This window comes from Panthera onca, chromosome B1 (assembly GCF_046562875.1).
Source record: "Panthera onca isolate mPanOnc1 chromosome B1, mPanOnc1 haplotype 2, whole genome shotgun sequence".
Taxonomy (NCBI): domain Eukaryota; kingdom Metazoa; phylum Chordata; class Mammalia; order Carnivora; family Felidae; genus Panthera; species Panthera onca.
In genome coordinates this window covers 28225103-28239423 of record NC_138342.1, presented here as the reverse complement: position 1 = coordinate 28239423, position 14321 = coordinate 28225103, and positions in this window count along the sequence as shown.

Here is a 14321-nt window from a genome sequence, read left to right as displayed (position 1 = left end):
TCTGGACCTTCCTAATTTGCTAACCCTCTGTTTGAGAAGATGTTAGACATGGAGACACTTTTCACTCTAGTAGACAGATTGAAGAACAGATGACTTACAATCAGATATTTCGATGGAGAGATATCCCAAAGAATAATCTGATCATTTGGGTTTAGGCATGTTCACTTATTTCTTATTTAATCAGCACTTTGAGAATATTTTAACTACTTAAAAATAATCAAAACATGGGTTTGTTTCATTCTTTTATTACAATAGTAAAAACTAATTTCTGAACAACCATTATGTACCAAGAAATTGAATAGGGTACAAGGTACCCAATGCTCTAACAGACTAGGCTTCTGCACTTGTGATATCAATCCCAACTTCCTGAATTACATATGTATGATTCTAAGCAAAGAAAAGAATTACTTCCCAATTTTGTTACCAACAATCTGTAACATCTCCAAGGCTCTCCGATTATGATCAGTGCAAACTCCAACTTCCTTACTGCATTTTGGAAACAAAAGAATATTGTTTGCATCATTACCGCCTGGAATTTCACTAATGATATGTTTACCTGGATTTTGCATTACATTTTAAAAACATTATGAATAATATTTTTATCCCATTAAAACCTGAGAGCTTCTCAACTTAACAGTCACATTTCATCTTCCCCATCTCAGTAACAGCTCTGTACCATACCCCATTTCATGAAAAGGAAACAAACACTGTTAAAATAGAATGACTTCCTTAAGATTCAACTTGTTTTGCCTCTTCCACCCAAAACATGAAATCAGGTTCTCTGATTTTTGATCCTGTTTTTTTTTAATATACCACAAAGAGAATATTCTACAAATGGCCATAAAATTTGAAATCTATTCTTGTTTTATTAATCATGTTCTGTTTAACTGTACACACCATGGCTTCTTAAACTACGCTACAGTTGTGCTTGTAAATCTTGAAATAACATTATATGAGACTAATATTTTTGAACCATTTACATCTAGGTGTATATTTTATGTGATTAAGCTTTTGAAGAAAACAGGCTTGTATTGCTGTAGTGGGAAAGTGTTGGATGAGTGTAGTATACGTGAGCTTTTTTCAACGGCATCATTTTCACCCAACCATTAACAGTTGTTTTCTAACTCCTAGCCTAGCACAGAAGATTTGAGACATTTCACTCATGTAGTAAATGTCCTGCTTCACATATACATGTTGTGGTTTATAGAGCAATGAGTTGTCTTGGGAGGGGGATGGGAAGTGGATCTTTATGCTTGAGGCAGGACCTAATGCAGTCATTGAAATTACTATTTTCTCAAGAGTGTGTGGACTGGTCAGTTTTGCTTCTTTCTTGAATTCCAACATGCTTTGTTCTTGAGCCGAATTGATAAATCCTGTTTAACCTAAAATATAACAACTAACCCATCTCTCTCTTACCAGTATTTGGTGTTTCTGAGGAAATATATGGTCTATGGTAGAGTGTTTAGAGCAGGATAATGAATTTAAATGGTACTGGGCCCCTAATCTACTTCACAATATTCTTGTGTCAGTGGTCTGGTTCTCTTCCTCCCCCTCTGCTCTTCTTCCTTTTTCTTCTCTTTTCTCCATCTTCCTCTCTTCCTCCTCCTTCCCCTTCCTGTCCTTACATGCCACCCCACCCCTGCCCAGTCTGCTTCTCCTACAAATTCCAGACCACGGGATTAGCAAACCTGTGGTAAATAAGTTGAGTGGAGTCTGTTGATGTTTTGAAAGAACAATGAACTCTGATTCTTATTGATTGTCTCTAGCCCATTCATCCCTCCTCTCCTACAATCCCCCCTCTTCTTTTGTCACCTCTCTACCTCTTTGTCTCCTTTCTTATGTTGTCTCTCTGTATTGGGATGTCCTAGTCTGAATTAGGGGTCCTCCTACCAGAAGAGGATTGAAGAGTTGACCTTCACAGTTCATTATTAGCCCTGAGAGACTGTAGCACAATGTCAGAAAATATGTGAGGTGAACAACGTTCAAGTTAAAAAAAAAAAAAAAAGTACCATTTTTTGTGAGATAAGATGCCAGAAGCCGAGCTATCCAACCAGCCTGATGGCAGGGCCTGGGTGGTGGACAGATCGGGACTGCAGGGTGGAGCACCAACAGTGAAGCTTCTTATACTCCCAATTTTATGTAATTTGGCCTTAATAAAAGTACCTGGGGGATTGTCTGTTGGGGAATTGCCCTCGACAGACCTCCTGGGAAAAGAACCATTGGGGAAAGAAATAAGGTTCCGAAAGAAAATTGTGTGGCCCTACATTTAACCCTTGCCACCCCCTATAAAGACTCCTCTACCTAAAGGAAGGATAGACCCATATATTTCCCAGCCAAGGAGGGACAAATGGATTTGAAAGCCCCACTCCAACAACAAAGGAGTGTACCTATAGGCACAAGTTACTCCAACCGTTAGGCCCACTTGGCCCTCAGGAGGCATTCCAGATGATTGAACCTAGTCGGTTAAAGTACGGAATGGTTCATTAGTTCCTAGGTGCATTGTCTCTCTGAGAATGTACAAGGCGTGGGTTCCTGAGGCCCTCTTTTTTTTTTTTTAACATTTTTTTTTAAATTTTTGAGACAGAGAGAGACAGAGCATGAACGGGGTAGGGTAAGAGAGAGAGAGAGAGACACAGAATCTGAAACAGGCTCCAGGTTCTGGGCTGTCAGCACAGAGCCCAACGCGGGACTCGAACTCACGGACCCGGAGATCATGACCTGAGCCGAAGTTGGATGCTTAACTGACTGAGCCACCCAGGTGCCCCTCCTGAGGCCCTCTTGGCCCCCTCCTGGCACCTCAGACCGAGGCAAATACTTTTGTTCCTTGAACCGCAAACGTTTCGGGGAAACAACTAAGAGGTCATGTCCCTGTAGCTGTTCCAATTGAGGTGTTGAGAGATAGATGACCTTTCATGAAAACAGCAAAGCAAATGCTTTATAGATTATAGATAAATGTAGATACATAATGAAAATAATGTAAGAAATTAATCAATAAGCAAAGGGCAGGAGGGAACATTATGAGAAAATAACCATGTTATTCCTTAATGGGTGATTACACATGGGAACATTTTTAGAATTAGGTAATGCTAGAAAATATAGATGACGCACGCTCTAAGGAAATTGCTGACAAATATAATGCTACGTTTGCCACAATTAAGCGGCCAGTCTAACACACTGCTGTTGTCTGTGTCCATTTTTATTTTTGTTTTATTTTATTTTCACTTTTTCGCCAACGCCATTCATCCTTCGGGAACCCCTGGACCTGCTGGAGCTGGACTCTGGCAGTAAGAGTTTCTTTAGTGTGTGTGTGTGTGTGTGTGTGTGTGTGAGAGAGAGAGAGAGAGAGAGAGCATAAGAGGGGAGGTGTAGAGAGAGAGAGGGAATCTCAAACAAACTCCATACTATCAGCATAGAGCCCAATGCATGAACCCAGGGATCATGACCTGAGCCAAAATCAAAAGTCTGATGCTTCACTGACTAAGTCACCCGGAGGCCCCAAGAGTATCTTTTTATGTTGTGCTTTGAAAATACATTTATCCCTTTTAAAAATTGTTTTGATACTCATTATTGCTAAAATCTCATGCTGTTCTTATCTCAGAAATCATTTATATGATAAGTATTAATGTTTTATGCATACCAAGGATAAGATAAATTTGGTGAAATTTAAAGGCAATCCTTGCAGGTTTGGATTTTTCAGAGATGGTCGATGGTTAAGTGCCTTAACATCAATTGTACTTTAGCCACTTATAACCAATATTTATATATGTGGGCTTTATGGTGAATGTAGGTTTTTTTTTTACATGAAAGTCTTCGGTCTATTTTTAAATAATATTGAAGAAGCAGTATGCATATATTTCTCATCTATTGGAAATCAAAGAAACTTTTGCATGAAAAAATTAAAAGAAAGAGAAAAGCAGAGAGGAAGAGAAAGATAATGAGCCTGCAAGTACAAAACAGCAATTTAAATAGTGCTGCTACTTGCCATTGTACCCAATGAGTAAATGTCTCCTAATGAATATGAGATGGTAAAAGTGAATGTACTCTTCCTTCATCCAGTTTTAGTACCCAATTGCCACTCTCAAAACTGAATTGAGGGGTTCCTGGGCAGCTCAGTGAGTTGAGCATCCAACTTCAGCTCAGGTCATGATCTCCCAGTTCATGGGTTTGAGCCCCACATAGGGCAGTGTGCTGACATCTCAGAGACTGGAGCCTATTTGGGATTCTGTGTCTCCCTCTGTCTCCGCTCCTCCCTCCGCTCCCCCTCCTCTATTTCTCTCAAAAATAAGTGTACATTAAAAAAAATTAAAAACTGAATTGAATAGTCTTTGAAGATCATATATGTCCTTCTTATTTCTTGGCCCTCCAGTACAAGAAAGTCAACTGCTTCAGGTAGTATTCAACTGGAAAAATAGTAAGGAAAAATTTATTGTGTTGATTTAGTTAAGAACTAATATATAATCCCCAATATGATGGCTTGCTAACGCATTTCCAAAAGTAATTTTTACTTTATGAAATATTTGCCTTATGTTGTCTACAGATACAATCTTCCACCAAAATTCACTCTATTTCTTCCTTGATGCCCCTGAGTTATTTATTGATTTTGTTGTTTTCGTTTTTGTTTTGTTTTGTTCATACTGTAGATTATCTGAAACAGAAGCTGTTTTCTTTGTCTTTATTAGTTCTATAGAATATAACATATAACAGTTATTAGTTATAGTTCTATAACTATAGAACATATTAGTTCTATAGAATATAACATATAACAGTATGTAACTAGTTACATACAGAAATACTATAATTAATTTATTGTTAAATGGGGAATATATAGAGTATGTATTTTCTAAATTTAAAATAGTCTAAGAGATGTTTAGCATGGATATTTATAGAATGCAAATCATATTTCCCTGACTCCGCAACAAGGATTGTACGAACATCAGCTCCATTGTCTGGGTCAAATAAAAAGTGCCTTTCTTATCAGTGTCTTCCAAATTCTACTTTGTCTCCTTACTCAGCAATGTGACCTTCATTTTTGCAATGAACTTCTTGTATAGAATGCTACAAGCTGGGGTGTGGAGGACTGAGAACTGAGGGAGACTCTGAGGACCCTTATGAATGAGATGAGTGTCCTTGCAAGAAACACCAGAGAGATCCCTTGTCCCTTCTGTCATGTGAGGACACAGGGAAAAGATGGCCACCTGTGAACCAAGAAGAAGGCCTATACCAAACACGGAATCTGGCAGTGCCTTGATCTTGGACTTCCCAGCCTCCAGTTCTATGAAGAATAAATGTCTATTGTTTGTAAGCCTCCCAGTCCATTGTATTTTGCTACAGTAAACAGAGCTAAGACAAATCCTAATATGTTAAACATATAACATTTATACCAGAAGATCGCTCTGCCATATTTATTGTGGTATTTATTTCGTATCAGAAATTGCTGCTTAAATGCTTACGGCAGATTGACATATGATATCAATCTACCCTAAGTCCTTTCTTGTTTTATATATTAAAGACATGAAGGGCCACCCTTTCATCATCAAACATCAACACAGGAAGAGTTAAAATAAAGAGAACAAATGAGAAATTAAGTTAAAGTAACTAATAACTAGCAGACTAGTAACAATAAGTAGTATTTTTTTTCTTAGTCAAATACTGTTTATTCTGGGCCTTTTAGATAATTCAGAAATGACAGGGTTTCTAACTGGGGCACAACAGGTAACTGTGTGGCTGCTCGTGTTTCCCAGCATTCCACAGCTTTACCATATGGTCAGAAGTACACCAGGGCCTTTTAGAGCACATCCTTTAGCCATCCCGCCTGTGGCGGACTCACCAAGGCCCAGCAGTCTGTAGATGAGTAAGGGGCCTGCTGTTTCACTTCTTCACATGCCCCCAGCGCAGCCCATTTGCAATGCAGGAAACATTGCTGTAAACCTAGAGAACGGGCTGCTTTCCAAGTCTTCAAATTTACTCCTCAGGCTGTATCATTTATGGAAATTGATTCTTTTTTATTTATGTCTGGGAGGTACCAACAACTCTCTGTGGAATGTAGCCATTGGAATAGCATAAGAGAGGTAATAAGAGAGGCAGAACACTTGCATATGTATGGAGAAGTACAAGGAAAGGGGTAATTTTCTATGCAAATGCCAAACAATCCCTCCGTTTTATTCAAGACCTCAGAACTAGGCAGTATTAGACCAAGGTTTACTGATTATAAATATAGTGCTGTTTACAATATACCACAATCCTGTTGCTAAAGATCTTTCCGTTAACCATTATCATTACTATTATTTGAGTTAAAAGTTCTCCAAACATGAGATTTAAAGGGCCGTGATTTCCTGAGTCAATAAGATTTCAGATACTCATGTGGGTAAATAAAATCATAGGTTCTCACTTCACACACACACACACACACACACACACACACAGGTTTGTCCCGGAAAACAGAAAGAGGGAGAGAGATGGTGAGTTTTAGGAACAAACATAAAGTCAAAGGTCACTCAGAGTTTCCAAAATATTTTCCTCTCCCCCCCTGAAATTGTTTACATTTATTTAGCACACACACACACACACACACACACACACACACACAGTTTAGGCACTGAATTGGACCCGAAACATACAGAGATAACACAAGGATACATTTTTTGCTCTCAATATCTTATAAGTTCAGAAGAAGAAAGATAAATGAATACTAATAACAAAATTTGGCCACTTCTAAGACTGAGGTAAGCCTGGAATGCATATAAGTGGCTATTAACTGAGACTACAGGAATCCAGTAAACATTCTAGAGAAAATAACATTAGATTTCCTTTTTCCTGTCTCCACTACCAAATAAAACATAAAGTTCTATTAAAATATTCAGCGAGCCCTTTCTTTCCACCGCCACTCCAGCATCCTTGTTTAACTCATCATCATTTATCTGAAGTCTGTAATAACCTCCTAATCCGTTTCCCTATATTCACCATTGTGTATCTGCAGTCTATCTGTTCTCTGGCAACATCTCAAATTATGTTTTAAAAATTCACATCTGATAGTGTCACACATTTGCCTTAAAACATATAGAAAATTTTCCTCTGATCTTAGAGAAAAGAACAACCATATTTTATTTTGTTTTACCGTGGCTTATAAACTCCTACATAATTGTGTCCTGTTTTATATGTCTAGTCTAAGTTTGTGCTATTCTTTCTCACTGTTAAATTTCTTTTTGGGTATTCTGGCCTTCTGTTCATTCCTCCAATGTTCTAAGGTCTAGCTTCATCTTGAAGTATATAGTTTCTTCTCTTGTACTGCTTTTCCTAAACACTTCTTATTTTAATTTTCCTTGTCAATCAATTTTCATATTAAGTACTATTTATTCCTAGATGATTCTTGAACCTTCACAAAGAGCCAATACATTTTGCTATACATTTTCATGGTATCTTGTAATTCTACCTCATTTTATTAGTGCTTATTTGTTAGATTAAATATCATAATATGTTTATAAAACCTGTTTTTTCTTCATTGTATCACCAACACTTATTATTGTGCTTCATGCATTCATAAAAAATATTTGTTGAATAAATGAATAATCTGGATACTAAACAATGAACCAACCAAGTGAAGAAGGGAACAAAGGGTGTTTCAGGAAGAATAAAGAGCTTGGTTAATGTTTCTAAAGCTTATACATACAATCATCTATAGACAGTTTCCTGAAGTCATGTCTGAAGACAAGATGGTAAAATGTACTTCTGAATTATTAGTAAGAGACTCATTAATGAAGGACCTTGTATTCCATGGTAAGAAATATGAATTTTATTCCAAAGTCAATGAGGATTTAGTGACAGATTTTATAAATTGGTTAGTTTTGTGTTTTAGATACCAAGGTACTAACTGTATTAGAAAGCAGCAACATTTGAGCCATTAAATAGTATGAGAAACCAAAAGACAGTGGATAGTAAAGGAAAATAAGTCCAAGACTATCCATGTCCTTCTGATTTGGAATCTCTGGCTTATTTCTTCTTTTAGAGATGTAAACATTCCACATTGATCTAATTATAAAAGAATAAATATATATATATATATATATACACACACACACACACACACAAACGTTTTTGACCCCAAATATCCATTATCTATAATCCTATTTATCTCCTCCAATAGTCAATTTCTTGAACTATAGCCACATATTCTTACTTTGCATTCAACCCTCAAACGATTTCGGTATGCTTTCCATTCGCCATTAATGAAAATGCAACTGTCAAAACATTAATATCGCCCTTAAAACAAATCCAATGAACATTTTTAATCCTTTATCATATTTTATCATCTAGGGTGTTTTCAAATTCTCAGAATCTTCACCATTGGAAATGCAAATGAAAAATATTTTGCAAAGGCAATTAATAATGAGTCATCAAAGAAAATGAAGCCACCCAAGGAAACAGGAAATTTGAAGAATTTGGGAAAAGTTAGCAGTGTTGGTAGTTACATATACCGAATAATAACTGCAAATATTTAGCTAATGATATGCCATTGTTAGCAATGCAAGTTGTTTTCAGGAAACCATTGAAATAGGTAAATGAAAGATAAGCAAGGAAATACATTGGAAGCTCAGTTCTAAAATGAAGGTTGTAATGAGTAATAGCTAGATATTGAGAACTAGAGTTAATAAAAGATAGATGTTTATTATGGCTATTACTATAGTCATTGTCACTATATCTGGTCTAATTGAGAAGATTAGAAAAGATAGAAAATGAAGAAATCACTGGAGGAAATAGAAGCCAATAGGGTCAGAGAATAGATACAGCAATAGGCCTTCAGTAAGAAGAGAAATTCTGCTTCTACTGAACTCTAAGCAAGGAAAAATGTCTATAGACATAGATAAGCATTATTAAATATAGCAAGAAGTATGTGTAGTTTCACAATATGCTAATTTCAAAGATAAATTACAAATGGATATATTTTCTAAGAGATGTGTTGGTGTTGAATTATAAGGTTGGGGGTGAAAGCTAGGAATACTTGTTGACAAAAGGAATTTATTTGAAACACATGATAATTCCAAGGCAATATTGAGATCTCATTGCACTACAAAGTGCATTTTTTTGTATTTTGTAATGTTATTCAGTCTTCCATGTGCAAAAGTGAAGTCATATGGTAGTATTGAGTTCAAGTTCCTGTTTTTCCACAGAGAAACAATAGGAGAAAATATTGTGTCTTAGTCTGTCTAGATTGCTATAATGAGTAGGTGTTATTTTTGATGAGGTCCCACTTCCTGATTTATAGACAAACCTCTGCTTGCTATGTCCTCAGATGATGCAAGGGGTGAGGAAGGTCTCTACTGTCTTTTTTATAAAGGCACTAATCCCACTCATGAGGACTCCACCCTCATGATTTAATCACATCCCAAAATTTCTACCTTCAAATACCATCACATTTGGGAGTATGGATTTAATATGTGAATTTTGGGGCCATAAACATTAAGTCTATAGCATACAGCTTAAATGATAGAAATGAGTAAATGGGATAAAGAGGAAGGAGAATGAAGGGACCAACTTTTCAAAGGAAAAATGAGATAAAAGCAATTTGAACTGGTCTGAAATCAGGGAAGTAATTATTATTATATATCATCAATGCATCTGGAAACCTGTCAGCCATTTTTACACCTTTTCTAGTAGAAAAAATAAATTTTTGCTGCATGAAAAAAGGAATTCAATAATGAATTGCAAACTGAACTGGATGTCATTGCAACAGAGAAGATCAGAAGTGTGAAAGCATTAGCAGGAAAAAAGTAATAAGGAGATATTGGTTTCAGAATTGGCAAAAATTTATTATCAGATTATTGATAGTGTTCTGAGGTAGGAGTTTAAGTCCCTTAAATGAAAGGGCATGGGAAACACTTGAAAAGGCATGTGTTGATTGTAGAAAAATAAGAGATAAAAATTAGATAAACTTATGCAGAAAAAATTTATGCCATAGAAATTAGTAAGACAAAAATGAGAGAGAATAAAATTGAGAGGAAGAAAGGCAAATGAAACCTGCTTAGGAAAGAACGTAAAGTACACAATGATGAATTCATACAACGTGGGTGGACGTAGTGAGTATAATGCTAAGTGAAATAGAGATAGACAAATACCATGTGATATCACTCCTATGTGGAATTTAAGAAACAAAACAAATGAACAAAAGAAAAAAAGAGACAAACAATAAAACAGACTTTTAAATACGGAGAACAAACTGGTGGTTGCCAGACCAGAGGTGGCCGGGGGGGGGGGGGGGGGGGGGGGGGAGGGGGGATGGGTGAAATAGATTAAAGGGGATTAAGAGTACACATATCATGATGACCACTGAGGAACATATGGAATTGTTGGGTCATTATACTGCACACCTGAGATGAATATAACACTGTAAAAACGTGCATACCTATGTCCATACAAATCCAGATAAATGTCTCCCCACAGGTTTAACAACTTGTAAGCTAGTCAGAGTACTTGTAAATTAGTTCATATCACTGCTAAATCAAGAAAGTGTTTAATTTATATTGCACTTATTTATTTCACATTGACATGCATTCTTTTGTCAAGTTAAACTGGACTTGAGAAAAAATAAAAACAAAACAGTTTTCAATTTTAGGCTATTCATCTGCATAAAAATGTGCTATAAACATGATTTTATAAAACAGAAAACATGACAAGGCTATAATGAATTAGCATTTAGCTGGAAAATAATTAAATCATTCATATTTGGTGATTGATTAAATACTCTTATCCTGAATAGTTTCGGGAAAGTAAAAACATCTGCATCTTAATAAAAAGCTTTTTAGTATTTTCAGAAAACATGCTTCCTCTATTTCAGAGATTCAAAATGAAAAAAGCCATTCCCTCTGAATATGAGAAACATAATTTAAAGTCCTGCAAACGAGTTGTACAACTAAGGAAGAAAATACATTAACATATAATGTTTAGCTAAACATTATATTGTGCATTAATAGAAGATAGTTATTACATATTATAAAGTTATTGTCAATTCAGTGTTAAAAACCCGGTAAAACAAGGTAACATTTTATTTAAATTCATATTTTGCTTTCATTTTCTACCATAAATGTGAGGTGGTTGGTATTCATTTCCATCACTGTTTTTTAGAGTTCACTATTTTTAGATTCAACAATATCATCCAAAAACTAATGACAAAAAATGACGAATTTAACAAATATTTTCCTCTGCCAAAATTATTATTGAATACCTAAAAAATGCACCATGAAAACATAAATATTGTATCACTGATTTATCTGCAATCAACAGATAATTATTAAATACCTGCCATGCACAAGGGACTTACGTATTTATTTTTAGAGAAAGATGGGTTTAAAATTTAAGACAATGAGGATTAAGATAAAATTAACGACAGTAATTCAATAGAATTTCAAAGAAAAAATAGATATTTTTTTTCCAGAGAAATATATAAAATAAAATTACTGGTTAGGTGTTCAAGAGTATATATATGGAGATTGGTGCAGTCACTGGTGGTTTTTTAAAGTGTGTTTTAGGATTTACATGTTTATTAATATTCTGTTCTAACTGGTACTGAAAATACTGTCATTGACTGGGGATATACTGTGAAAGCAAATGACAAAAGTATAATATACATTTTATCCAATATTTACCATTCTGTAAAGCAAGTATTTTTGTCCCAAAGATGAAATTTATCTGATTTCAAAGGTTATGTGGATTTTCTTACACTGTGATCTCTGTTTAAGACTTACAGGGTGTCTGGGTGGCTTAGTGAGGAAAGCATCTGACTCTTGGTTTCAACTCAGGTCATGATCTCACAGTTCGTGAGATGGAGCCTTGAGTTGGGCTCTGTGCTGACAGTGCAGAGCCTGCTTGGGATTCTCTCTCTCTCCCTCTGTCTCTGCCCCTCCCTGCTCGTGTTCTCTCACTCTCAAATAAATAAACTTTATATAAAAAAGAAAAGATTTTCTTTCCCTAAATAAAATTATCTATTGATTCTGACATTTAAGAAGAAAGGAACTAGAGGGGTCTGAAAATTAAGAATTGGGAAACATATTGATAAAGTTACTCAAGGTTTTATAAATATATATTTTACATTAATTTTTCATGACTACTATATTTGACACTATTTTTGTTTACCTTATATGGTCTATTCCAATATTAAGGAAACTCATAGTTCATCTAAGATTTTCAGCATTTTTTGCAGTAATTTGTAATAATTTGTCTTATTTTTTTATTCATAATTCACTATTAGGAAACAATACTATTATATGTTTAACTGTCAGGTTTTTCCTACTGAAGCAACCAATGCAGACCAAAATCAAAAGATAAGGTTTAACAGAAAAAAAAAAATCAATAACCATTTAATTCAAACTTTTTCACATTGAATTCAACCCAAAAGTAATACACATATTCCATTTGGTGATTACTACATAAATAGTTTGCTTTCCATCTACTCCCAGGTTTGGCTCTGGGGGACTACAGAATAAGCTTAGTTTCACTCTTCCTAGAAAGAGATTACTGGAATCCAGAATTTGAGAACCACACTGAGAGCATCATTATGGAGCCTGTATGTAACACTTCATAATGTATTAAGTGTCAATCACCGAAATTTGATCAAACTCATTCTGGGACAGAATAGTAGAGGATTGTAACATGGGCTTTTTGAGCATTTTGAGATACAGCCTTAATTAGAACACAAAAGCTTAATTTTCTTAATTAAAACACAAGACTGAGGTTGTTCAATACTTTGGCTACTTCAGATTAAAAATATACCAGGAATATTTATGTAAGATTTTTTTTCTTTTCTAGTACACATCATGCTTACCTGATTATGAACAGGGAAATTTACACTGCTAACTTGTGTAGGTATTTTTGCATTTGTCAATCACTTTAGTAAATGTAGTAAGACATATACATTTTTATTAAACATACCTTACTGTTTTTCCCAAGTAGAGTACAAAACCAGATGAGCAGTCTTCATTTCCCACAAAAATGTGTTGATTATATTAAAGCTCACAGGGTATTATTCTTTTTAATACTGTAATTAAAGGAATATGTCTTAGGGTTCCATTAGCTAACAGTTAGAAACTGGTAATCTAATGATACTTTGTATTATGTCCATTTTCTTATTGTTTTATGTTTAATATAAAGCAGTGTGAAACCCTATTATCAGAATATTTTAATTATAAAAGCATGCAATTTTCAAGGATAAAGAATATATCAGCAATTCATAGTACTTTCATTAAAATACCAGGGAAAACCAGTGTAATGTTTATATCCCCACAATATTAGGATAAATTTCTTTCTGAAAATTCCATTTATTATTTCTTCTCCCTAATTTTTAATAATATTATTTCAGTGTGTATATATATATATATACATATATATATATATATATATAACTTTCAAGTTGGTAGAATTATACTTTTAATAGATAGGATTAACATTTATCCCTGATAACTTTTTGGAAAGTAAGTATAATGATAATGCTTACTTTCATCTCCTCCATCTTTGGTCTAAAGTACACGTGAAATACATCAAATATACCAACCAAAGAAAATAGAAAAATAATACACTTTCAAGAAGTTCCCAGCTGGCAATTAAAATGGAATACTGGTTTAAACTATTTCCCTAAATACATTCTCAGGTGGGAAGCCTTTGCCCAACATTGCACTAATAACGTTACTCTCTTCTTGCATTCTAATATCACAATCTCACAGCTAGATGCAAAGCCATATAATCTCTTAAATAGGTCTTTGGTTGAAATCTGTTATTTTGTATCAGACAAAAATAGAGTCAGGTAATATGACTGACAAATACTAAGTCTCTGGCTTTCAATATCCATTTATTTTTGTAATCATTCAACTTTGTAATATTCCTTAGCTTTATGTCTTTACAAGTTGGTATCTTAAAATAAGCCAATCTCATGGCTTATAGCTCAGGAATTTTATATTTATAAAGATGATTCTTAGCTCTTGGGTCCCACTTTGTTTCTGAAGAATTGATTTTATCTCTTTCATAGATAAATTTCTGTTCTGTATGATTACTTATGACATAGATATTTCTTCATATGTGGCTATACTTAGCAACAAATAGATCCTCAAATAGTGCAATATTATGTATGTATGTATTAAAATTTTAATGGGCCATAAAGGAACCATATTATAAACCATCCAGCTTAAAACTATGTTGTTAATAATGATACTGAAAGGCAAGATAGATATCAAAATTATTGCATTCTTGAATTTCTAACTCGTAAAAGTAGGATAATATTTTCTTCATTTTATGTTTTGGTATGTAACTAAAAAATAACCATTTAATGCCTTCAGCTGTAT